Genomic DNA, 12,778 nt, shown 5'->3' on the forward strand with positions numbered 1-12,778 from the left:
TAAACACATTGATCTGCAATCTATCGGTTAATTTTTAGCTGATACAGGGCTGAACCAATCAGATTAAACAAGTTTTGGCTGCTCTTTGCCAGTGGAAGCAGGTATTTATTAAAAATGAGATAGAGGGTAAACGGAAAAGAAGGCACGGACAAAGACTCCAAGCAGACGCTGCCAAATTTATTGTTAAACTGTTTTCCATTTAAACTAAGATTTTTTGGCCTGGACAGTTGTGGGGGGATTTCTGCCAGTAATTCTGGTCCTTTTCAACGTTAGTTAAAATGGGTTTCCATGACTACAGAAAATTGTTTGCATGTGGAAGCAGCAGATCGACATCTCCGAAGACGAGCCGATGATCCCAAAAAGACATCAAATGGGGATGACTTGAAGAAGAGAGGTTAAGGATGTAGATCGGGAGTAAAAAGGAAGAGGAAAAACAGAGGTTTTTACTATTTTATTCCCCTTCAGCATCATCCTGGGAGGAGGATGGACTAAAGAGTTCAGACGTGGAGCTATAATGCTAGTCAACAACAGATCATGTAATCCTGGTCATGTGAGTGTGAAGGAGCACCTCTGCTGATGCTGCGAGATGTCATCAGCACTGTTGTTGCTAGGCAACAAACAACACTCCAAGGCAGTCATCTTCTGCCACATCTTCAATCCATTCATTTCTGATGTCATTCTTATCTGTTTCTTTCACTTTCATAGATAGTTTCCTCAATAATTGACACTACAATTACATAATTTCTCTTCGGGAATCAATGAGGTATTATTCAATTCAATTTTCAATTAAGATTTGCAAATGAATACATTCTGTATTTATTTCTATTTTACGCAGCGTCGCAACTGCTTTAAGTGGAGTTATGATTAAAACTCAGAACTGGAGCTATGACTCAAACTATCTTAACGAAGCTTGTTTTCCTTTGAAAATTAAATCTGAAATGAATAAATAAACACTGAAACGCTGAAAAACAGTGTGTGAGTTTAAAGCATTTGCTCTCACGTATCAGTTACGTTATGTGTCCTATAATAATGTTTGTGGCAGGAGGCTTCTCACACGAACCGCTGTTATGTCACAGTTCACTCCGGGTCGGGCCGTCTTGTCTGAACCCCCCGGAGAGCTGGAATCAACGAAATAAAACTGAGGCGCTGTTAAGGAAAGTCAAACGTCTCTGATTGACCCGATGGGACAAAGTTGAACCTCCTGCTGTATCGGAGTTTGAATTTCAACTAACGGCCCATCTGGTTGTTTGGATTTAAAAATGTGAAAGTAAAAAGGTCTCTGCATATATTTATGTGTGCGTGTGCATTTGTGTGCGTGTGTGTGCGTGTGGTAGATGGTTGGAGGGGTGTTTAATGATGCAGAAAGCAAATGTGCTCTGGGAACAAAAACACACCATAACACACACCAGGGAATAGATGGAGACGGAAACAGCAGGGGAACCCAGTGTGTTGGAAAGCTGCGCTCTGTCCCTGTGGAAGACCACTCACTGAAAACAGTCGCACAAACACCCGACGAAAGCAGAGAATAAGAACCGTCTCACCATCTGAGTGAGCCAGATATTGCTAACACCAGCCTGCCTCCGCACGAAATCTAGAAATTGTCCATCACAAGCGTAGACTTGAGAAACAGAGCTGAACAAACACCTCTGTGACATAACCCAGATGTTTCTGAGTTGTTTTGAGCCCCGACTGAGCTTTCAGTAAACCCCGCCCTCCCACTTTACTTTACAGTAACATACTGTTAAGTGCTTTAAATAAAAACATGAGAAAATACATTAAAAAGTAAAATACTTTAAAAGCAGAATACATAAATCAATAAAGTACTTAAAACTGCCCGCATGACTTTTGTTTTGTTGTCATTATTCATTACAAGTAAAGTTCTACATTTTTAATTCTATAAATAAACTCTGTTGTCGACCTCAGATGATACAGAAATAACTTCTGTAGTGGTCTTGTATACTTGTCAATCATCCTGTTTTCATGTTGGCGTTTCCACTGTTTCCTCAGCTACAACATGTTTAAGAGCTTTCTACAAGAAAAGAAGATTAACGAATGAGAAACCATGAATGCTAATAACCCAATGCCTCAAATTCAGTCTGATCTACAAAAGTATAAATTACAGCTGAATTTATACTTAAACAGAAAGAGTAGATTTCTCATCCAAAGACTTAGTCATGAACATTTTGAATTCAACAATAAGTCTGGCGAGTATCTGGCCAATCAGATTAGGATAAATAAAGAAACATCTACAATTTCCACAGTTGTTAACACAACAGGATACATTGTTCAAGAATCCAAAGAAATCAATGATGAATTCAGGAACTTTTATATAAACTTGTATTCATCTACAAACAAACCCAACATATTTGTTAGGAGTCCTCCTCCTCTGGCTCAGGTGCTGCTGATCTGCTATCTACAATATTAGATATTGATTAATTTAGCTCACCTTACAGAAGACCAAGCTAAAGAACTTCATAAGCAGCTAACTCAAACAGAGCTCCATAAAGCACTCAGAATTATGCCTAATTAGAAATCACCAGGTCCAGACAACTTTCTCACAGTATTTTATAAGCACTTTTGGAATATTGTAGCACCTATATTTATAAGATTAACAGCAGAAATCAAGGTAAAGTCTAAGCTCCCTACAGAAGTGAACACAGCTATGAGTTCTTTAATATTAAAACCTAGCAAACTCCTCCAGCAAGCTTATTGCCCATTGTCTCTCATTAATTCAGACACTAACATTATCAGTAAAGCGCTAGTGCTACGAATAGAAAAGTTAACTCCATTTATTATCCACTCAGATCAAACAGGTTTCATTAAAGGCAGATACTCCTCTAACACCTTCACAGAATATTTAATTTAATGAATTATTCATCACAAGCAAATACTCCAGCAGCCAGACTGGATGCTGAAAAAACATTTGATAAGATTTATTGGGAATTTCTATTTCTGACATTTAAAAAAATGTGGCTTTGGTGAATCAGTTATTCATTGGATAAAAATCACCGATGACAACAGTCACTCCAAAAGGAGTAATATCACAGTGCTTCGCTCTACACAGGTGTACAAGGCAATGACGTCCACTTTCCACATTTTTATTGTATAGACCATCTTGCAGCAGCCATATTGAAAAAGTCATATTTTAGGAATCAAGACTGGAGATACAACCCATAAAATCAGCTTACCGCTGATAATACCCTCTGATACTGACAAACCCCATTATTGTTGCTATGAAAAAATGGCGGAAGCTCCGGCCGGCGGAGTTAAGCCTGAATTATGGTTCTGCGTTAAATCGACGCAGAACCTACGCCGTAGGGTAAGGCGTAGCCTACCGCGTACCCTACGGCGTACCCTACGGCGTAGCCTACCGCGTACCCTACACCGTAGGCTCTGCGTTAGTGTAACGCGGAACCATAAATCAGACTTTACACTGTGTCATGCATGCGATGCGAGCGAGCGTCAGCGACAAAATCAATTCCATTGCTTTATTTTCTATTGGACTGTCCTAACTGTCCGCAGCGACGCAGCGACGAGCGCTGTGCAGCACGACGCGGTGCGCCGTTTTGAGCTGAACATTTGTCGGATGCAGGCTTCTATTTTCTTCCTGTCGCTCACGTTGAAAGCCGGTTGAAAGCGCTGTAGGAAACGGTCACGGATGGGGAACGGCTGATCCAGTTAGTTGAAATGAGAAGTTATCTCTATGATTCCTCCTCATTTCACTACAAAAACCTCAATAAAGTGGCAGCTGGCTGGAGGGAGATGGACAGACAGCGTTCGAGGTCACGCAGTGCGATGCGATAGTCGGACGCTCGCATGCAGTTACACGGTTTTATAGTTGTGGGCGTGGTTTCACAAAATTTTTTATTTGTTTTCTTTTTCCTTCTCGGGATCAATAAAATATGGTAGACTGAAGAAGGCTGGTGAAGGAAAAGCACTCACACAAACACAAAAACCCATCTGATGCAAGATTAAAATGCATATATATACTGTATGGCTTTTGGGTTTTACCAAACTTGGTATAAATCATGAATATATGTGCAGACAAAAGGGAAAAATAAGTAAATAAATAAAAGCTTTATACAACAACTAAAAATGTCAACTTCTAGTTCAACTTACAGATGATTTCAGTTTACGTTTGTGGCAGGGTGCGTGCCACGGGGGCCCGACCGAAGGACGGAGAGACACAGAGCTTCGTGCAGACCCTTTATTTGTCACACAACCAACACCCACATGTGCACAAGCATCACACACAGCTTCTCCGAACCCTTTGCTGCTGTCCAGCTCTGCCTTATAAAGGCAGGCCGGGTGGAGGCGTGGCAGCCACTAAGGTGGATGGGACACAGGTGCGTGTCCCGTCAACCTCTCCACCCGGCCACAACGTTCAAAACAATACATGTTCGATACAACATAGGATTTCAGCTTGAACTTGTGGCAGGAAGCTGCTCAGTCCCACAGAGCAGCAAATGGACCCACACCATCTCCGTACCTGTGGCCTCACACCAATACTTTCCCACTTTCTGGGTTTAGTAACGGGTTTTTTTTCTGACTTCAGATACAGTGGTAACAGATACCACTCAGCAGGAAGCCCGTTGCAAACACCTGGATCGCAGCTTTGCAACTTCATCATTTTAATCCTGACATGAGGTGAGGAATCAGGTGTCAGGAGTAATTAATTTCAAACCAAAAGGCAATGCATGGGCCCGAAAAATGAATACAAAAAAGCCTCCAGCAGAATGGAAGCAAACAGAAGTAAAAATGATTGTGATACAAAATGAGCAGAAGGTAAAAAGAAAACTGACAACCCATCAGGGAGGAAGGAAGGACAGGCACGGCAAAATACGGATATAGGACTGAGGAGACGCAGGATTACATGACGACGTGGTACAAGAACTAAATCACAGACCGTAAAAAACAACAGACGGAGCATAAGACACGTCACCCACAGGTTTCTCAAAGAACACTTTTGAAGACTCTTTCTCTTCATATGCACAGCCATGTTGCCAAGGAAACTGATGGGAACACGCCCACCAAACAATAACCTTTGTTTACCATTTCCGTAAGCAAGTCCTCGCCGGAATATCTGCAGATGTTGACAGAGGAATATACCATTACATGTTGTTTCTGTGGCAGAGACGGGTTAGTATAAACTCAACTACTTCGACTTTCTATTACCTGAACAACGTCTCCAGGATCAAAGGACTAAAGTTTTAGCAGGACCTTTAAAATATGCATCCATGTGTTTATCTTCAGTGGACTTGATTACTGCAACAGTGTCTTCACAGGTCTGCATAGAAAGGCAATCAGACAGCTACAACTGATCCAGAATGCTGCTGCCCGGGTTCTCACCAGAACTAAGAAAGTGGATGACATCACTCCAGTTCTGAGATCTTTAAACTGGCTCCCTGTACCTTAGAGAACAGACTTTAAAATAGTTATGTTAGTTAATAAATCACTGGATGTTTTAGGACCAAAGTACATTAGAGACTTGTTGCTGCCATAGCAACCATCCAGACCTCTTAGGTCTTCTGGTTCAGGTGTTCTCCGTGTCCCCAGAACCAGAACCAAACATGGAGAAGCAGCATTCAGCTTCTATGCTCCACACATCTGGAACAAACTTCCAGGAAACTCCCGGAACGCTGAAACGCTCCGTTCCTCAAAATCAATGTTAAAACTAATTTACAGCTGCCTTTGACTGCATTTTTTTTTTAACCCTTTGAATTTAAATTTAATCAATGTTAATTTTGAGTACTAAACTGTAACTCTAGCTTAAGTATTTTCTTTATTATGCCACTGCACTGCAGAACTTTTTTTTCTCTTTACTTTTCATATTTTTATTATATAAAACACCTTGAACTGCATTGTTTGGCTCAGTAGCATGACAATGATGAGGATGTGATGATGTACAGATGTCATGGATGTGAAATCCAACTAAAGACACCAAAACAGTTTTTTTTCCCAGACTGTAAATATGTTTGTTTCTGCTTTAAAGTTGAACATTTTAACATGAAGTTCAAAGGAGTTTAACTCACTGTTGGATCCAGGCCCTAGTGGTCAGTAGAGGAACTGCAGGTCCGAATCCAGACCCATAGGAGGTGACTTTTATGTGTTAACACACATTTTTTTAATATAATGGTAGAAGTACAATTAGATAAACTGACTCATCTGAGTATGCAGGCTGTCAGAAATCCACTTCCCCACCTGAGACTTACCTGGAGAGACTACAAACGGAGCAGACATGGATAGATAGCAATAGCACCCATATGAAGCAGGAGCTGAACAAAAAAGGAAAGCTGTTCTTTTAATAGGCAGGAGCTTTACTGTGATTTGTTCTTTTTTGTCTCGTTTTCTTTTTTTTCTGCTCTCTTCCGTGGATGGTATTCTGCGCGGAGCAACAGGCGGAATTAAGAAGCGACCTTAATCTAGACGGACGTGAGCCGATGCATCCCGTCGTCCACAGGTTAGCTGAAGGCTAATCAGTAAATTCGGACTGACTGCCGGGAAGATGACGAGACGCTGCAAATCTGGCTCCAGAGGAGGAGAGGAAACCGAAGCTGATGTACTCTATACACGTTGAGATCGGCATTCTGTGAAATTCTGCTCAACGTCTGTTCTAAACTCAACGACACAATTGCTCTTTGTTACGTTCTACATGCATTATATGTACAAACATTTTTTTAAGGCTTTAGTGTCTAATTTAAATGTGTAAATGAATGAGTAAATGAACATGCAGGACTGCGGCTCTCTACGACAAGGGTTCCCTACCCCTGATCTAGTCATTGAGTGTCCAGCTGCTTATGAAAAGCCTCACCTCTAATTTTAAACATATTTGTTGCTTTGTATAATTGTTAAAAGGAACCCTGGCTATTAAGACATGTAGGTCTTAAAAGATAAATGTTAGTATCAATTATAACAATGTGATATAAAAAACCTTGTTGATGTCTTCATTTTTATAAAATTTGAAAATATAATTTAACTCGTAGGTCGCCATTGTTGTTGACATTCTGGGTAGTGACGTCAGACGGTGGCTCCTGCTAGCCCCCGTACACTGTTTTGACACCCAGAAACAGATGAAAACACACCTAAACAGGTGACGGCGCACCAGAAACACAGATCAAAACACAGCTGAACATTAAGGTGACGGCGCACCTACAAAAAAGTAAAAAAAAAAAAAGTACCGCACCATACAGCATGAACTATAAAAACACCATAAAACTCAGATTGATTAACAGACCACACGTTTCAACTAGCAGATAGCCGATGCTACAATAAAAACCCCAGCCAGATCTGGCGTCATTAAATTAAATAAAGATGTTCTTGCCTATTTGACGCGAAGTCTGCGCCTCCCGTTTCAAAAAAAGTCACGGGCCAGTCCCCTCAGCCTCTGGTCTGTCATCAAACGGTGGACCCAACACGAGGCCGGTTTTAGGGGTGGAGAGGGGTGGGCTATGCCCACCTAAACGTGCATCCTGCCCACCGGCGTCTCCATCCCGGCGGCGGCGAGAGAGGATGGCGGTGGCTGCAGGCTCTAGAGCCACGGCTACGCCGTCTACGGCGTTGACGCCGTAGCCTAATGCACTGGTAAGATGCGCACGACATTGATCATTTTTGCAGATCTCCCGTGCCTCACAGAACTTTGATCCAGTTTGCCTGAACCGAGACGTCTTATGGGCTCCCTCGTCAGCCTCCACGGCCGGGAGATAGCTGCTCATCTATGTTTTAGATACCTGTCCCAGTTAAACTAACGCGGCTTATCTTCCCAGAGCCACCGCTCTACGTCATCGCCCCCAGAATGCATTGCGCAGGTAAAACATGGCGCCTCCCGCAGGTCAAAATATGTGATAAACATTGTAGATTTTTAAAGCAATTAGATTATTTTATGTGTTTCTAACAACATATTTTAGTATAAGAGAACAATTGTGGCTAATTAGGGACTACAAGTCTTAATAACCAGGGTTCCTTTTAAAATTCAAAAATCCATGCTTTTGTGGTCAATAGAGGGGCCGCAGGACCAGATCAAGATTCCAGTGGTTCGTATGAAGGACCGCAAGACCGGATCCAGATTCCAGTGATCCGTAGAAGGACCGCAGGACCGTATTTCAGACTCTAGTGGTCAGTAGAGGGACCGCTGTCCTGTCTTTTTCTACAAAGCTTCAACCCAGAAGTGGGACTGTTGGTTCTCGGTCTGACTGATGGGAAAAAGAAACAAATAAAGCTAATTTTTTGTTGGAAAAACTTCCATCTCTGCGCAGAATTGGCAGAGTTAAGGAGATAACCTCAGATTTATTGCATTTCAACCAGAAATTTTTTTATTCAATCTGGGACTCCTCTGGGACTCTTCCAGGAACTGCCAGTGTGAAGTCAGCAGAGCTTTATAAACAGGTCTATGAGACCATACTTCTGCCACACATTAGGACTGTAGTATCTGGTTTAAAGCATCCCTGGAATCCTATCTGTGCAAGTTCCCCCGTCTGCAGCGCATTTCCTCATACTGCCTCAGTGGTCATTTGTATTGTGATGATCAGTGACTGGAAACTGGAGGTCATCCCTTTTTTTCTTGATTCACAGCTGCATGGCTTGGGGCATTAAGAAGAAAATGAAGATGTGGAAGTTCACAAAAACAGAAGCTGATGGCTGGAAGAACCATCTGAACATATGTGACCTTAGGGAGTAAAGACACGAGGGAAGAACAACAAAGAAAGGGAGAGCAGAGAAGTGAAGTGGAACAGAAACAGTCCAGCTGGACTTGGTGAATCCAGGTGATCTAAACTCACAATGTGAGCCCGGAGACACAGGAAAAGTAGTGTGTGTGTTTCATTTTATCTGAGGTCTGTTATATCAAACTGCTTCATGTCCAATGTCTGGAGTATTTTATAAACATACACAGACACATGATTAAAAATCCTTAGACCACAGTATTACAATGATCAGTACTGGGGTAAGCAGCAGTCGCGTGCTGCCAATCATCATTGATAAACTGATCGTCTACAGGCCTTTAAGCTTCTAGAAAAGCCTTCACGTGAATCCAGAGTGATCTTGTTAAAAGAATTACGTTAAGATAAATCTACAATGTTTTCAGAGGAATTCTCCAGAAGAAGCTGGTGTTCACATCTGGACTGAACCGGTTTAGGTTTGATCATGGCAGAGAAAACTAGAGCAGACCGGGATCAAAGTGCGGTTGCTCTGGTTTTGTTGATGTGGAAAATTGACAACAGTATATAAATGTATGTTGCTAAACGAAACATCTACACCTTTTGTTCAACTAAGGCTGCATTGCTTGTACTAAGACCCAATGATCATGTGTTAAAGTCCAGGATTAAAAGAGGGCGCCCCAACCCAAAACAAGTTGATCCAACATGGAAATTTACCAAGTGGCAACTAAACGCAGCGATCATTTCTGATGTTGCCACTGTAACAGCATTTGAAACAGGGGCTCTTGTTGTAAATGTTCAGGATAAGTTGTAACTTTATTTATATACAGTAGCCCTTTACAGCCTTTCGGTGTGCCAAAGTGCTTTACAGCAAGTAACAGATAAAGGATAAATAAGAACAATCAAAAACAATAAAATACAACAAAATCTAATAGGATAAAAGTATCACCACACTACCGGGTGTTAAAAGCCACCTAAATAGGGTTTTTTTTAGCCTAGATTTAAAGAAGCCGAGGTCAGAAATCAGATGCATCTCTGCGGGGGAGCTTATTCCAGAGCCAGGGGGCAGCAACAGAAGTGGTTCGGTCACCCCAGTGTTTATATTTTGACCTTGGGACTTCCAGCAAAAGTTGATTAGATTAGATTACTCCTACATAAAGTGCGTTGCAATAATCCAACCGTGAGCTAATTAGAGCAAGGACGGCTTTCTTCTGGTTATGTTGACTTAAAACATTTTAACTTTTGGCCAGGAGAGGCAATTTTTTTTAAAAACTAGTCAACCTCACAACAGGTAATAGAGCAGAGTTCAGTCCTCAGGATCGTGGTAATGCTCAGATTGGCAGGAGAGCAAATACCAGTAAACAGCTGGTGAGCGCTGAGCAGAGGTGGAAGCCGGAACACTCTTGTTCAGTTTATACATGCAGCCCTTGGGAAGTATTATCCAGAATCACAGCATCAATGTTCATTGCTATGCTGATGATACACAGCTGTATTTGTTTATGAAGATAAAACAGAACTGTGAGTCAAACTTTGGGCATGTCTTAGGGGCATCAAGGACTGGATGTCCACTAACTTTTTGCATCTAAATTCTGATAAAACAGAGGTTATTGTTTATGGTCCCAAACACCTTAGGAAGGGATTACATGGTGTTGTGATGGCCTCCAGTACAACTGTGAGAAAACTTGAAGTTATTTTGATCAGGATTTGTCACAAAGATAAGGAGCATCCTCTCCCAGAGTGATGCTGAAAAACATATCCATGCATTTGTAACTTCTGGACTAGATTACTGTCATTTATTAGTAGCAGGATGTCCAAGTAATTCTCTGAATATCCTCCAGCTGATCTCAAATGGAGCAGCGCGAATGCTGACCGGATTCAACAGGAGACCACATCTCTCCAGTGTTAGCCTCCCTCCACTGGCTCCCCGTAAAAATGAAAGTTCTGTTAAAGGCAAATAAAGTCCAAAACGTCCAAACTCCTGGTTAGCTCCAAGACCTGATAAGTCCTCGTGTTCATAATAGAGTTCTTCGTTCTCATAGTGCAGGTTTACTTATAGTACTTCCTAGGGCCTGATTTACTAAGATCCTAAATAAAGAGTACTAAATTGCGTGTGCACTGAAAAAGTTTGCACGTGCTGTTGTTGTGTGGTTTGCGGGTGATCAACTAAGATTGCGTGCGCAATTGATAACAGGTGCAAACTGCAGTTTTTAAAATGAGGTGTTGCGTGTCTTACAGTTTGCGCCATGGAGAGTCTGGATGGAAAGCAGGATAGTCGCAAGCGCAAAATGAAATTTGACGAGTTGGAGTTAGAGATATTAGTGGAAGAGGCAAATAAACACATTCATGAACTACAGCAAAGAAATTTAAACATTACCAAAAGAAACGCAATATGGGAGAAAATCTGCGATAGAATAAATGCAGTTGGTAACACAAAAAGAACGGCAGATGAGGTTAAAAGAAGGTGGCAAGATATAAGGCGAAGAACTAAAGAAAAAGTGGCCTTTAATAAAACTTGTGCAACCATTTTTAAAATAGCATGCAGCAGAATAAAGACTCTCTCTCTGCGTATTCTTTGATTTTGGCGATGTCGCCTCCTTGCCACAATAACAGCAGCCATCGGTGCGTAATGCTGGGCAGATTAGCACCTTCCTTTCGAACGTATTAAATACAGACGCAATCACAATCCCCGCAATAACTTTCAGGCTTGGTAAATCTCATTGCGTGTGGTAAATTAACTTATTTGCATTTTCCCCTCCCAGTATTTAGCGCGTTCTGGCGGGTACGCCCCATATTGATTATTCATCAGGGCAAAAGTACTAAATGAACAGCGTGTGCTATTTTGCTCATTTGAGAGGCGCAGTCCTCTTTGCACGCTGTTAGTAGATCAGCTTGCACATTGGTTTGCGGGTGATGTCAAGTTTGCACACGTTTTACGCACGCAAACCTTTAGTAAATCAGGCCCCTAGAGTATCCAAATGTAGATCTGGAGGACAGGTCTTCTGCTTTCAGGAACCATTACTATGGAACGAACTGCCAGTTTGAGTTAAGGAGGCTGACAACACCTCCACCTTTAAAAGCAAAGTTAAAATGTTTGTGTTTAGTAAAGCCTCTAGTTAGTGTAAACTCTAGTGTGCTAGGGCCAGTATTCATAGCTGCAGCTACAGGACAAGACTAAAGCGGCTCGTCTTAAACAGAGCTTCATCCTAGATATATTGCTGCTATTGACCTATCTGTATAGAACTCTTGGTTCTCCAGTTAACAGATCATTAATACTAATATATCTTGTCTTTTGTAGCTTTAACAATATATCTGTGCCTCACCTCTCTCTCTTATTCATCCTCTCTTTCCTATCTCTCTTTTCCTGTTTTACCCAGCTGGTCTTCAGCGGGAGGGTCCCCCCTTATGATCCAGGTCCTGATCCAGATTTCTTCCCTCTTAAAGGGGAGTTTTTACTTGCCGATGTTTATGTAATAATTGATCAGGGGTCATGTTCTGGATCTCTGGAAAGATCCTGGAGACAACTTCTATGAAAATAGATGCGATATAAATACAATTGAATTGAATTGAACTGAACTGACCTTTTACAGGACTGTTTATGTGCTGGAACTCTGTAGGGAGTGTTGGTAGCTCTGGGTTGTGGTACCCAAATCTGTTGAAGGCTTAAAAAATTAAACTAAAAACTGAGGCCAGTCAACCATGCTGACCTAGTTTTGGCTTTAAATTTACTTGATACGATTAACACTTTGTCTTTCCTGCTTGCAGCTATACTTAGCATTCCTCTTCCCTGTTTGTAAAGTGCCATAAATCCAAACAGATTTAGCAGTTACCCATGCATCAGCTGCTTCCTGTCCCCCGCAGATCATTTCCCTCTCTTTGTTTGGCCCAATTATTCAAGGAGGATCCAGAAACTGGTGGCCCAGCGATCGAGCCCAGCAGAGCGTTGTGGCCAAACAGACAGACAGGGGAGACCTTAGGACTAAGGTAATTTGTTGTTATGCTATGATTTGATGCATCATCTGTGACGGATTCGTTTTCCATTGAATCTCTGCAGTGGTACTTTTTTCCAAAAACAGACAGTTTAACAGGTTCACCTCACAACAATAAGATTTCAGTCTTTGCCGAGGCCT

The sequence above is a fragment of the Cololabis saira genome, chromosome 14, assembly GCF_033807715.1.
Source record: "Cololabis saira isolate AMF1-May2022 chromosome 14, fColSai1.1, whole genome shotgun sequence".
Classification (NCBI taxonomy): Eukaryota; Metazoa; Chordata; class Actinopteri; order Beloniformes; family Belonidae; genus Cololabis; species Cololabis saira.